The sequence below is a fragment of the Pristiophorus japonicus genome, chromosome 4 (genome assembly GCF_044704955.1).
Source record: "Pristiophorus japonicus isolate sPriJap1 chromosome 4, sPriJap1.hap1, whole genome shotgun sequence".
In the NCBI taxonomy this organism is placed as follows: Eukaryota; Metazoa; Chordata; class Chondrichthyes; family Pristiophoridae; genus Pristiophorus; species Pristiophorus japonicus.
Window position 1 is genome coordinate 239,653,876 of NC_091980.1, and position 13,294 is coordinate 239,667,169.

The 13,294-nt window shown below is 40.6% G+C and overlaps 1 protein-coding gene across 4 annotated transcripts in view; it reads left to right on the forward strand.

Annotated features, from left to right (window-relative positions):
- fermt2 (FERM domain containing kindlin 2) overlaps positions 1–13,294 on the forward strand; it is a 144,520-nt gene that overhangs the window by 2,225 nt on the left and 129,001 nt on the right. The gene's annotated exons all lie outside the window — the stretch shown is intronic.

A 13,294-nucleotide genomic window follows, 5' to 3' on the forward strand; every position in this document is an offset into this window, starting at 1 on the left:
ACTGACTTTTTTTAATGGATTGTATTCTAGCCAATCTTGCCCTCACCATGGTCCTTTCCTACTGCTTTGCTGATATAAGTTGATCAATTGCCTTGTTTAATGATTATCATCACTGGGTTAGGCTTGTTTGAATGCCAAATGTCTTGCTTTTTTTTAAATAAAAATAGGTTACATATAATTTGGGTATGTGAAGCTTGGAATGGAAGTGAGAGCATGAATGTAATATACAATAGAATTAATCTTCAAAGACAAAGTGGCTTCAGAATGGGTAGCCGTGTAAATTGTACTCTGTAACTTTTCTTTTATCCCCAAGGAGCCTTTGTGACTAGCAAAGATAAGTATTTGTAAAGGACTGGCATAGATAAGTTTTGGTTGTGGAGAAATGGCTACTTTTTTTTTGTTCTGTTTAAAACCATAAGATGCAAATTACACTCTATCAAAATAAGAGAATCGGGATTGGAGATGTGTATCCTAGAAGATTTGAAGATGAGTAGCACTGCAGGGTCAGAGGGCCAGCCTGTCATGTGACATGTACGATGAGCTAGTCTGGATCCAGAGAGGAGCATAAAAGTGTGTGTATACATGAGGCATTTAAGAGGATGTATTGCTTAAGTAGAGGGCCATTGAGTTTGCGAATTAGTTGGCTACACAACGTACAGAAGATGGAAAGTTCTCTTATAATGTGCATTACCATAGTGTGTTTGGGAGGGGGGAGAAGGGCGAGGTGAGAGTCAAGATAATTGGATTACACAGCAAAAGAGAGATATTGAGTGGCCACATGCAGAGGAGCAAGAAAAGACTAGAGATGCTGATCTAGAACACCTTTTTAGAAGTTTGTGCTTATGCAGCATTCTCAATACATGTGACATAGGAAGGATAATCACAAACTGGGATGAGGCTGTCTATTGGAACAAGACCAGTGGTAGTCTGGCAGATTGGTCATGTGAGAAATTGGGAGATTTCCTGAGTGAATCCGGTGTTCTTTCAGTGGAGCCAGTCTGCTCATAATGGTAGCTGTAGGGGATTTGGTGATTGGGTGCATAGATGGCTTGTGGTGCAGCTGTGTCTTGAATACTGAATTCCTGCGATGCCTTCCAGATAGCAGCATAAAGGACGTAATGGAGCAGGTGGAAAACTTCCTGGCATGGGTGGGAGAACAGTCAGAAATCAATTCATTTTTATCGGATAATGACAAATGGACTATAACTAACTTTTTTTTTTGGAGAGGAATGTGGAGGAAAGAATACTTGGTGTAGATTACCTAATACTGAAGTAGTATTTCCAGGGCCTCTAAGAAAATATTTGTAACTGTTTGTTTATAATCAAGTTGATGTGTAGACTGATGAGATTAAATGGAGCCAAGGCATCTGGCCTGGATAAACTGCAAACTAGAATACTAATGAAGTTTGCCCTATTCTGGTGGATATATTTGGGGAAATCATTTTAAATATAGTGTGATTCCCTAGGATTAGGGACAGGAGAGCATAGTGCTGATTTTCTAAAACCTGTTCAGATGATGCTACAGGTTAATGAGACTGGCATTGGGAGTAAATAATAGAGGAATCCTGAAGGAGGGATTAATATGAATTCTGGATAAATATACAATGAGTTGGTACATCTTTATAGAAGAGTCATCCCTATACTTTGAGTTCTGATTTATTCAGATTCTAGCAAAGCATTTCACACACAGCCATGCAGGAGATTGGTCCTCAAGGTTTGAAGCCACAGAGTGCTTTATCAAATGCATTGTAAGTAGAATCCAAGGAAAATCAAGGGTAACTATCATTTTGGAAGGAAGTGATTAGTATGGCACTATTGGAGATCTGTGCTTACGCATGTACAGAAAGTGGGGACAAAACCTAGTTGTCTAGGTTTGCTATACTCAAACTGAGTGATCACATTGTAAATTGCACTGAACAAGTGGACCAAATACAAAGGTGTTTGGATAGATTAGGAAGTTGTGTTGATAAATAGCAAATATCCATAAATGAAACTGAGGGGGTTATAAGCCATGTGATATTTTTCTACAGGGCTAAGTGCAAATGAGGGATTGAGGATGCTTGCTGAAACATCAGCGTAACTTGTGGCAGAGGTTTAATCATTGTCTTTTTTTAAAGAAAAAAACAGTTTGTCAGTGCCAGCGGGGAGCTTCTCACAACTGGCCACACATTCAGAAATTATGGCAGCACGATATAAGTGAGTGAGGCTCTCCACTGGCAGTGTGGGAAACCTCGCCCACAGCTTGCAAACTACATTTACCCTTTTATTTTCTCTTTTTTTTTTTTCCCCCCAACCCCCCCCCCACCCCCCCCCTGCAATATGGGCCAATCTCTAATATGGAATTAGGTAGAAAAACTTTAGACCTGGACTACATATTTAAATTCTGTTATTTTCTTAAGAACTCCAATCACTTCATTAGGGATTCCCTCTCTCTCTCTCTCTCTCTCTCTCTCTCTCTCTCTCTCTCTGCCCCAAAACTCCGAAAATCAGCTCTGGAGCTGAAGTCCTAGACAATGATTGATTGAGTTTGTGTAAGCTATTGGTCCAGCCTGTTCTGGTCATGATACCAAAAGCATTCTGTATTGAAGAGGGATAAGTGAAGGACAATTAAATTGATTCCATGGATTAGACACCTGAGGTATAAGTAGGACAGGCTATGGAATGTGGGGAGAAGTTATTGAAGTATTCTAAAGAATACTAATTTTGTTGAATCCTACTATAATAAACTCCACAATAATGGGATACTGATTCCAGTTCAGTTGGAGGGAAGGTGGCTGTGTAATTTATATTTATAACTTCATGCTGTGTAAGTGTATGGAACAAGCCAAAACTGCATTTGAAGACAGTAGAGAGAGATGGTACCAGCAGATTGAGGGAAATGGATAAATATTTTGCAGAGAAAATCGTTTTGGGAATATGTGAGTTGTATATTGTAACTTTCAAAATTTGAGACTGGTCCTGTAAAATAATCATAAACATTCCCACAATGAAAATATAGCATAATTTGATCCAAAACTGCAGTTTCATTTTGTATTTATAGAGGTGGCTCTGAAGTAGATATGGTAATCTAATCAATTGTGCTGGTGGAACTTTTATTTAAAAAAAAATCAGTATTCTTCCCTCCTTTGCAGAAGCTGCAGACTCTGGTATGGTTCCATGGATGCAAGCAGCTCTGGTTCCCTGCTCGATGGCAATTCTTCACCTGTGAATTTAGACGCAGTGAAGCAGGCAATTTGGCCTTGCAAAGGGGGTTGTAGCATTATTAGATTATGAATGAAACTTGGAGCATTTTTTCCCCCTTTGGGAGATTGGTATTGACCCTATTACAAAATATGACCCTATTGGCTCAGTGCAGTGCCACATAGAGCATTTACCTGCTAAGCCACTGGAGGAGCACGATGTAATTTTGTAATACACAAGCTTTATGCCTATTAAATTGCTTTCTTTTTAAGTCCTGGTGGTCCTTGGTGTCAACTCCAATTTGAATAATTTGCATTTGACAGTCAGTTATTTTAAATGCTTTCTTGACTAAGTTTATGAATTTTTGGCTTCCATGTACTTTTGATCTTCACTTCAGTTACAAGTTTTGGCCACAGATATCTGGAACAATAACTTGCATTTATATAGATTTATTGTGCTGGAAGAGTGCTATAGAATAAGAAGTGAAAAGATGCATGGGCACTGAGGATGCGGAGGAAAAGTCTGATGTTGAGAAGTGAAGGTTTGCATACAGGGTCATAATTCAGGAAGAGATTGTAAAAGTAGCATGTGATGAGGCCATGCAGAGATTTGAAACCTGATGAGAATTCAATCAAAATACTAGGAACCAGTATTGTTGGGAGAGGATAGTGTGATGGGGAATGTGGGATCTGGTGCAAGTGAGAATGTGGACTTGTGATGTTTTGCATGAGCTTGGAGGTAACCTGGCATTGGAGCCTTGAGTGCTGACCAACTCTAGTTCGGCAACAGTAGGGGTGAGATGGCTGGCAATGTTGCAGAGATGGAAGAGTGTTGGTGATGGAGCGGATCTAAGGGAGTAAGTCAAATTTGAGATTGAGCCAGATATCAAGGTTCCACCTCTTGACTCGTTTTGAGCTGAGGGAGGTTGATGGAATTGAGACTAAAGGTACAGATGTACTGATGGGAGCTGATGAGGATGGTCTCTGTTTTGCTTGAGGTAGTTCTAGACCAGATCTATAGCCCAAGTAATGCATCATTGTCCCTGGTATAGATTTAATACCTGATGAAGGTGAATGAGAAGTATTGCATTGGGATCAACACTGCCCTCTCATCTATACAACCTAGGTTTTTATCCACCTTAAGCCGCCTTTTTTTTTTTAGATTCAAACTATTAAGTGAATTTTGTTTCAGGGAACTCCAGTTCTGAGGTCTGGGTCCTCTGCAGAAAATCAACTTCAATTTTGCACCAATTGGTCGTATGATTGTGAGACCACCAGGATGGAAATGAAAATGCTTCCAGTACATGGCTAGTGTCCTCTGTCATTGAGCTGCAGTATGCAGACAACGCCTGCGTCTGCGCACATTCAGAGACTGAACTCCAGGATATAGTCAATGTATTCACTGAGGCATATGAAAGCATAGGCCTTGCGCTTAACATCCATAAGACAAAGGTCCTCCACCAGCCTGTCACTACCACACACCACTGCCCCTCAATCAAGATTCATGGCGTGGCCCTTGACAACGTGGACCATTTCCCATATCTCAGGAGCCTCTTATCAACAAAGGCAGACATTGATGCGGAGATTCAACACTGCCTCCAGTGTACCAGTTCAGCCTTCGGCCATCTAAGGAAAAGTGTTTGAAGACCAGGCCGTCAAATCTACCACCAAGCTCATGGTCTACAGGGCTGTAGTAATACCCGCCCTCCTGTATGGATCTGAGGCATGGACGATGTATAGAAGGCACCTCTAGTCGCTGGAGATGTATCACCAACGATGTCTTCGCAAGATCCTGCAAATCCCCTGGGAGGACAGGCGCACCAACATCGGTGTCCTCGACCAGGCTAACATCCCCAGTATTGAAGCACTGACCACACTCGATCAGCTTTGCTGGGCAGGCCACATAGTTCGCATGCCAGATACGAGACTCCCGAAGCAAATGCTTTATGTGGAGCTCCTTCGTGGTGAACGAGCCCAAAGGAGGACAGCGGAAATGGTATAAGGACACTCGCCCTGGTAAATTGTGACATCACCACTGACACCTGAGACCCTGGCCGAAGACCGCCCGAGGTGGAGAAAATGCATCCGGGAGAGCGTTGAGCTCTTCGAGTCTCAACATGAAGAGGCCAAGCGGAAGGAGCGCGCGGCAAACCAGTCCCACCGACCCCCTTCCCTCGACGAATGTCTGTCCCACCTGTAACAGGGTCTGTGGCTCCCTTATGGGACTGTTCAGCCATCAAAGAACTCGCTTTGGGATTGGAAGCAAGTCTTCCTCGATTCCGAGGGACTGCCTATGAATGAGTGTTGAAGCACGTCCTTCATTTGATATGAAAGATCAAGGAGAGCAGTTTATTCCCCCTCCTTGCTGATGATTTTGGCTGGTTATGGACCTATGGACAGTAATAGTCCTCTAATATGTTAATGGGCTATTCAACTGTGCAACTATCATAGCATAAGCCAATTTGAATCACACACCTGCACCTTCCAACAGGTGTCAGTAGATCGTGATCTGGAGTAGGAATTCTAACTGTGTTTACCACCTCTGACTGTCTAAGGGCTACTTGAGGTGATTTACCCCAATTGAAATTAGCTGAGAGCAAGGACCCAAGATTGAACCTACAGTTAAGCATGGATCCATGAATGCAAAATTTTGACTTCATTTGGTGCCAAATTAAACCAATGGGTGGTGGCACTGAGCTACATCTGGATTCTCCACAGATTACCAACTAAAGATGGCTTCTAGTTTTTTAAGATGGGATGAACCCAGAGTGAAGGCTTAGAGGTCTCTCTGGGGCTGGATTTTGCTCCAGTGGTACAGGAGGCCTTCTTGGTTGGTATGGCTTGATATAGGCAGTGTATTTACTCACCTAGCTCAGTGATTCTAGGGACTGGATTCATGCACCCCTGTGGCTTCTGTATATAATGTGTCTGCTAGGAATCTTTTTTTTTTTCTCCCCCTTTTCATCTCCTGACTCTTAAAATTGCCATTTTCCTTGCAAAGGAGATGAGAAAAATCTCTTTTTTTTTAAAAAAGAGGGAAAAAAAATTGGACCACAAGATGTTTTGTGCATTGTTAAAAATATCCAAATGCTTTCAATCTAGGATACCCATTTTTGACCTCTTTGGAGGATGACCTAGATTATTTTTGGTGCTGTCTCTCCAGATCCCACAAGGAGTATCCAATTCAAATAAGGCTCTCCTTCAGCTTTTTTTTTTAAAGTGTGTCTCTAATCTTAAGCTTACAGCGTCATCTGGCAAGTCTTTGATGTCTTCATAATGGAGTGCTTTTATTCCCCATCACTCTAGTAGTGGGTCTCTTGAACCTCTGGAGCCAAGTCCTGTCCTGACTAGGTGATCTCAGGACCAAAGCTGAATTTCACTTTGCTGTGAAAGTGACAGTCTTTACTACATGTACATTACTGTGGTGGATAAGATTCCACTGCACCACTGAAAGTACAGTGTAGCTGGGAGCATAGGAGCTACTACCTGAATTGTACAAGGAAAATTACAATGTTTTAGTGGCTTTAAAAATCCAGGATGCCTAACCAACCTTTAGCTCTAGCCTGTGCATTTTATCCCTTTGGTTGTGGTGATTCTGGACAATGGTGGTAGGATTGGTTTGCCTGGATTATCTTTTTAAATTCATGAGTAGGGAACATATAAATGATTGCGAAGAAACCAGTTTGAGATTTTTTTTCTGTGCTTTAGATTGTTTGCATAGGAACTTCTCTGGACCATGTGACATTATTTTGTTCTCCAGCTGCAGGCAGGACTGTTGAAGGTGATTTGCTTTGTCATTGTGTGGCTTGAATGGAGTTCTGTGAACCAGAATCACTATGAAAGGTTAACTGCATGCAGTGAAATGGAAAAACCTTTTCTAAAGAAGATTAACAAAAGAATTGTTCAAAGTGCTACCTAATATTCTATTGGAACCCTACTTTTTTTTTTCTTAAACTTTTTTTAAAGAAGCAAGCACTTTCTGCACAAAGCACTTCATATGTCTCCTATATTTTAAAAGTTCAACCAGATGTTTTAATTAAGATCTTGGTTTGAGTAAGAGTATTTTGGCTGCTATGGAGACCTGAGTTACTCCAGTATGTGAGAAGAGGTAGCCTGTGTATGTCCTTGAGCGGTCAGTCATTTCAATGGAAGCCCGCCTGGAGGCCAGGGTGGAAGCACCTGACCTGACAAAGCCAGTACTCCTTCAGTCACACTACCCAACTTGTCCAAACATTTTCCCCAGCTCAGGAACTTTGAGATTGATTTCTGTTGGTCCAATGCACAGCTGCCATTGAAATGTTTGTGGATGCATGTGGACTACTGGAGCAGATTAATGTTGCAATGGAGATTCAAAATGGTGTGTTTCTGTAATGGAAAAAAATGTCATTAAAACTAACATTTCTCAATGGTACACTTATGTTTTACAATAATACAGGTGGTGATGGGGAAATTACTTAGTATTTGATGGAAATGCTAATTTTAGACCATGTAATGCAGGTAACTTGCAGGTAGAGTAGAAAGCAAGGTGCTGCATGTTTCAACTCACTAGTTCCTTGATGGTGTATTAGAACTGGGAAATGAGGGAACAAAGCACACGTGGTGATCCAAATGGGAGGCGAGTGAGGAGTATTAACTCCTTTCTGGCACTGAGTTAGATGGGAAAGAAATCTGGTGTTTTGTGTATTTAGCAATATTGTCAAAAGTTGCTATTACATCCTAAATTAAGTGATCTAATTGCAGCAGCCACACCATTGTAAAATATTCAACAAAGCTATTAAATTGGTACTATATTGGATATAACATGCACTGCACTTGGATTATGTTTTCTCTTAATCCCTGTCAAGAACTACTAGTTTTCGATTTGTACAGACTTGGTATAGTTTGTTTTGTCTACAACCAGCCTATAAATTTGAAGGTTTTGTGCTTAACACAGCTAAATTGTGCTCCTGCTCCCGAGCTTCACTGGTAACTAGCTTCTAGATATTTAAAATTGACTGCTTTCACAGGAAACAAAATTGCTGGCACTCTTGTTAATACTCTGAATAAGTTGCATTTTGTTAACTTAGAATCTATATATATTAACATTCTTTCATGGGGCATGCCATTCCTACCTGCAAACCTTGCCTCCTGTTTTGCTTTTTGGTCATGGTTTTTAATCAAGATTGGTTATTTCAAACTGTTGGCAACTGCCATGATGTAGTTACAGGCTCTGGCCACTAGTTGACTCTATGGAGGAACTGTGTGCATGCAATTTGCTAGTCTCAATAGAATTTTATACTGCCAAACACCCTCCTTCATAAATAAAGGAGTAGTAACCCATGTAAGTTATAACTAACTGCTGAGCACATTTACAGCTCACTGTTTCATGGTGTCTGATTTCTGTTTCTATTAGAGTTGAGATTTTTATTGATTTGGGGATTTTGTTCTGTGACTTGCCTGTTTATAATTGGGAGTACTAGGTTATGGTTAAACTCTCTTGCATGGGATTTTTTGGAGGTCATGTACTTCCATTCCATGATCAAATGAAGTTCGGGTGGTCTTCCTTGTACAGTCTTTTGGGCAGAGTGTTCAACATCCTGTCTAAAATAATCTTTTTCTCTTCCTGCCCTGCACACCCACCCCCCTGCACTCAGTCACCCTCCAACCATAGATAATTGTGAAAATTAAATGCAAGAAGTAAAAGCCTATTTTCACTACTTCCTACTTTGTCTTCATTTATGGGAAGTATAACTAAAGCTAAAAAGAAATTATTTTCAGTTGTTACATTACTTGAACAGCTGAATAGAAGAGGCAGTGGAGAAAATCCGAAGCAGGCCATTAAAATTATGAACCACACATTCAAATATTTAACATTTTATTAAATGATTGGGGGGGGTGGGGGTGGGTTTTGGTGGGGAGGAACTTAAAGCTGTTACATGGTAAGGGTTACGTATTACACAGGAAAAGCTGCTGCAGCCAACATTGCTGCTTCCTCCAGGAATACTGCTGCTGGAGTAAAACATGCCAAATAGTGCAAGTCACTTCCTGTTCAGGAAAGTTTATAGATTTCTGCAACACTGAGCCATTTGTCATTCTTGTATTTGTTTTTTCTGCAGTGCTTATTAAAACTAGAACAGTTTTTTGTTTTATAAAACTATTCCAATTTTAATATATTAGACATCCTATGTGCAGAAATCTTTAGAAATTCAGATTTTTAAAAAACCTCCCAATTCTATGCTTAAACTTAATGTACAAGAGGTAGGTTTAAACTGATTTAATTGAAACAGCATTTGTGATTTCAAGCATTATATTGGGAATTAAATAAAAATCGTTTTCTGGTTCAATTTACTAATTGCAAGGACTGATGTATATTTTTATAACCTAAAAGCGCCTCTGATTTTGTGTTTTTTTTTTTGTTTTCTTTTAAATTGCTAACTTCAATTCATTTTGCTCCCTGCTGTTTTCTTGGGCACAGATAGCAGTCTTCATACCTATGTTACCTTAGTCATCTGTGTATTTTCTAGGTTTTTAAAGTTAAATAAAATAGCATTGAATATTTGTTTTTTTTTGTTCTGGAGGGGTGGGTGAATATTTTATTGTAAAGTTGAAACTTCAGTTTTGTTCTTGTGACTTCTAGTTTTGGAGACTGCTTGTAATCTGTATACATCTCTGCTATATGTTTTATAATGACCAGGATCCTACTTGTTCATCTTTGCTCTAATCAAAACTGTGAAACTGGCTTTCTGACTCTCCTTTTTGTTCAATTCTGAATTGCCGTTTGCCTTTTTTGAACGTAAAGAACACTCACTCTCTTACAAATGGAGTTAACTAATAAGTTCTACAGGTTTAAAATATCTAAGCATATCTTTTTTAAAAAAAAAAATATTCAGGGATTTGGATGTCCTTGTTAAACAAATCACAAGTTAACATGCAGGTACAACAAGCAATTAGGAAGGCAAATGATATGTTAGCCTTGATTGCAAGGGGTTGCAGTATAAGAGAAAGAAAGTCTTGCGGCAATTGTATAGAGCTTTGGGGAGACCACACCTGAAGTACTGTGTATGGTTTTGGTCTCCTTGCCTAAGGAAGGACATTCCTGCCTTGGAGGGGGTGCAACAATGGTTCACTAGGTTGATTCTTGGGATGAGAGCTGCTCTATGAGGAGCGATTTATGTAGAATGGGTCTATATTCTCCACCGTTTAGAAGAGTGAGTGTTAGTCTCCTTAAAATGTATAAAATTCTTAGAGGGCTTGACAGTGTAGATGCTGAACATAGAAATTGGGTGCAGGAGCAGGCTTCGAGCTTGCACTGCCATTCAATAAGATCATGGCTGATCATTCAACCTCTGTACCACTTTCCTGCTTTCTCTCCATACTCCTTGATCCCTTGGCCGTAAGGGCCATATCTAACTCCCTTTTGAAAATATCTAACGAACTGGCCTCAACAACTCTCTGCAGTAGGGAATTCCACAGGTTAACCACTCTTGTTTCTCCTCATCTCAGTCCTAAATGGCTTACCCTTTATTCTTAGCCTGTGACCCCTGGTTCTGGAACTCCCTAGCAACAGGAACATTCTTCCTGCATCTAACTTGTCCAATCCTGTTGGAATTTTATGTTTCTGACATCCCCCCCTCATTCTTCTAAACTCCAGTGGATACAACCCCAGTTGATCCAGTCTCTCCTCATGTGTCCGTCCTGCCATCCCAGGAATCAGTCTGGTGAACCTTCACTGTACTCCCTCAATAGCAAAAATATCTTTCCTCAGATTAGGAGACCAAAACTCAACACAGTATTCCAAGTGTGGCCTCACCAAGGCTCTACAACTGCAGTAAGACCTCTCTGCTCCTATACTCAAATCCTCTAGCTATGAAGGCCAACATGCCATTTGCCACCTTCACCGCCTGCTGTACCTGCATGCCAACCTTCAGTGACTGATGTACCATGACAGAGGTCTCATTGCACCTCCCCTTTTCCTAATCTGTCACCATTCAGATAATCTGCCTTTGTGCTTTTGCCCCCAAAGTGGATAACCTCACATTTATCCACATTATACTGCATCTGCCATGCGTTTGTCCACTCACCTAACTTGCCCAAGTCAACCTGCAGCCTCTTGGCATCCTCCTCACAGCTCACACTGCCACCCAGCTTAGTGTCATCTGCAAACTTGGAGATATTACATTCAATTCCTTCATTTAAATCATTAATGTATATTGTAAATAGCTCGGGTCCCAGCACTGAACCTTGTGGCACTCCACTAGTCACTGCCTGCCATTCTGAAAAGGACCTGTTTATTCTGACACTCTGCTTCTGGTCTGCCAACCAGTTCTGAGATGGAGAGATTTCTTCACTCTAGGCTTGTGAATCTTTGGAATTTTCTACCCCAGAGGACTGTGGCTACTCAGTTGTTGAGTATATTCAAGATTGAGATCAATAGATTCTTGGGCACTAAGGGAATTGAGGGATATGGAGGGGGTGGTGGTGGTGGGGGGGGGGAGAAAAAAGTGGAGTTGAGGTCGATCAGCCATGATCCTATTGAATGGTGGAGCAGGCTCAAGGAGCTGTATGCCTCCTCCTTGCATATCTTGTGTTGTATACTCTTATGCCTTGCTCAAGTACCCATTATTATCCTCACCTGCCTTGTATATGCATACCGTCTGAATTCCAGTAAGTCATCTGAAAGTAGTCTGGAGAGATACCTATACAAATTTTCCTTTTTTTTTTCCACTGCAGGTTGTGCTGAAGCCAATTGTAGTACCTGCTCAGCCCCACCCCACCCCAGACACTGTCTGTCTTCTTGGTTGAGTTCAACTAGCTGTTAAGTGAGGATCCAAATCTGGAATCTTCCTGGCCTGTGGCTCAGTTTTATCATGTACAAATTAACAATTTTTAGATGTAAATCAGCCTATATTATTGTTAGAACAACAACTTGTATTTGAATAGCACCTTTTTTTTTAAATGTAGACAAATGTCCCACAGTGCTGCAGACACATAATAAATACAAAAAAACACTGATCCCAAGAAGGAGATATTGAGGTGACCAAAAGCTTGGTCAATTAAGGGGAATGTTTAGGGTTTTGATTGAGTGGGGGTTTAGGGAGGGAAATGCAGAGTGTGGGACCCAAGAAGCTGTCAGTGGTGGGGTGAAAGGAAATGGGATGTATAAGGCCAAAACAGAGTTTGGTTTCTGTGCATTGGCAGCTACTTGTAGATCCTGAGAGGCCAGTTTATTGAGGTGAGAGAACTCTGCAGAAATGAACTGGCTGCTTTTGACAATTTGAAGTGAGACAAAAAGGGTGGCACCTAATCATCTGGGCTCGGTTGAACAAATTGTGCTTCCCTCTTACATTTTATTATTTCTTCCTCCACACCCCCTTTTATAGTGCCCTGTAATTCACTGACAGCAATACAATAAGTTCTTTTTTCCTAACTAATTGTAAGAAGAGTAAATAAATGTTTGCTCTTTCATGGTGCAACTTTCATGGTATTTGTTGCAAATATATCCCTCACTTGTTGAATTTCCTTGATGTATTGAGATTTAACTGCCCATCCCCTAATGGAGGGAGGAGGAATTATGATTTACATTTTAATCTAGGGAATCTGTGTATTTTTGTTGTGATTTTGATGACAATCTTGCTTGGTTTAAGCACAGTTTTTTTTTCAATTCCTTCTTGAGCAAAGGAAGCAATTTGGTCAGAATTGCAAGCTGTGCCCAGCCCAGTGGTTTCCGGTTATAAGGCTGTGTTCTGCTGTGATTTTGTATTTGAGCAAGTTTTGCATATGCTGGACTGTAGTAGCAGTGATTGGTCCCACACTAAAAAAGAATGGGATGGGAAATGTTATATTTCTGCAGGGATTTATTTTGCATGTTCATTCCTTGTTCGTTTTTTTTAATAATAATCCTACCATGGCTTTTATTTTCTATAATGTCTTATTAGATCAGACCCAGAAAATTTATTTTTAACGTTTTCCAAACCAGGTGATCCAAAAGCGCAAAAAACATTTTTGTTCTGAATACCCTTTTTATAACTATGGCATGCAACCTACTGCTGTGACCATAATGGTCATATACTGTTTGAGGGACAGGGACATTGTACCATGTAATGCAGTGTCTTCGGCTATGAATAGCTGTGTGTAAC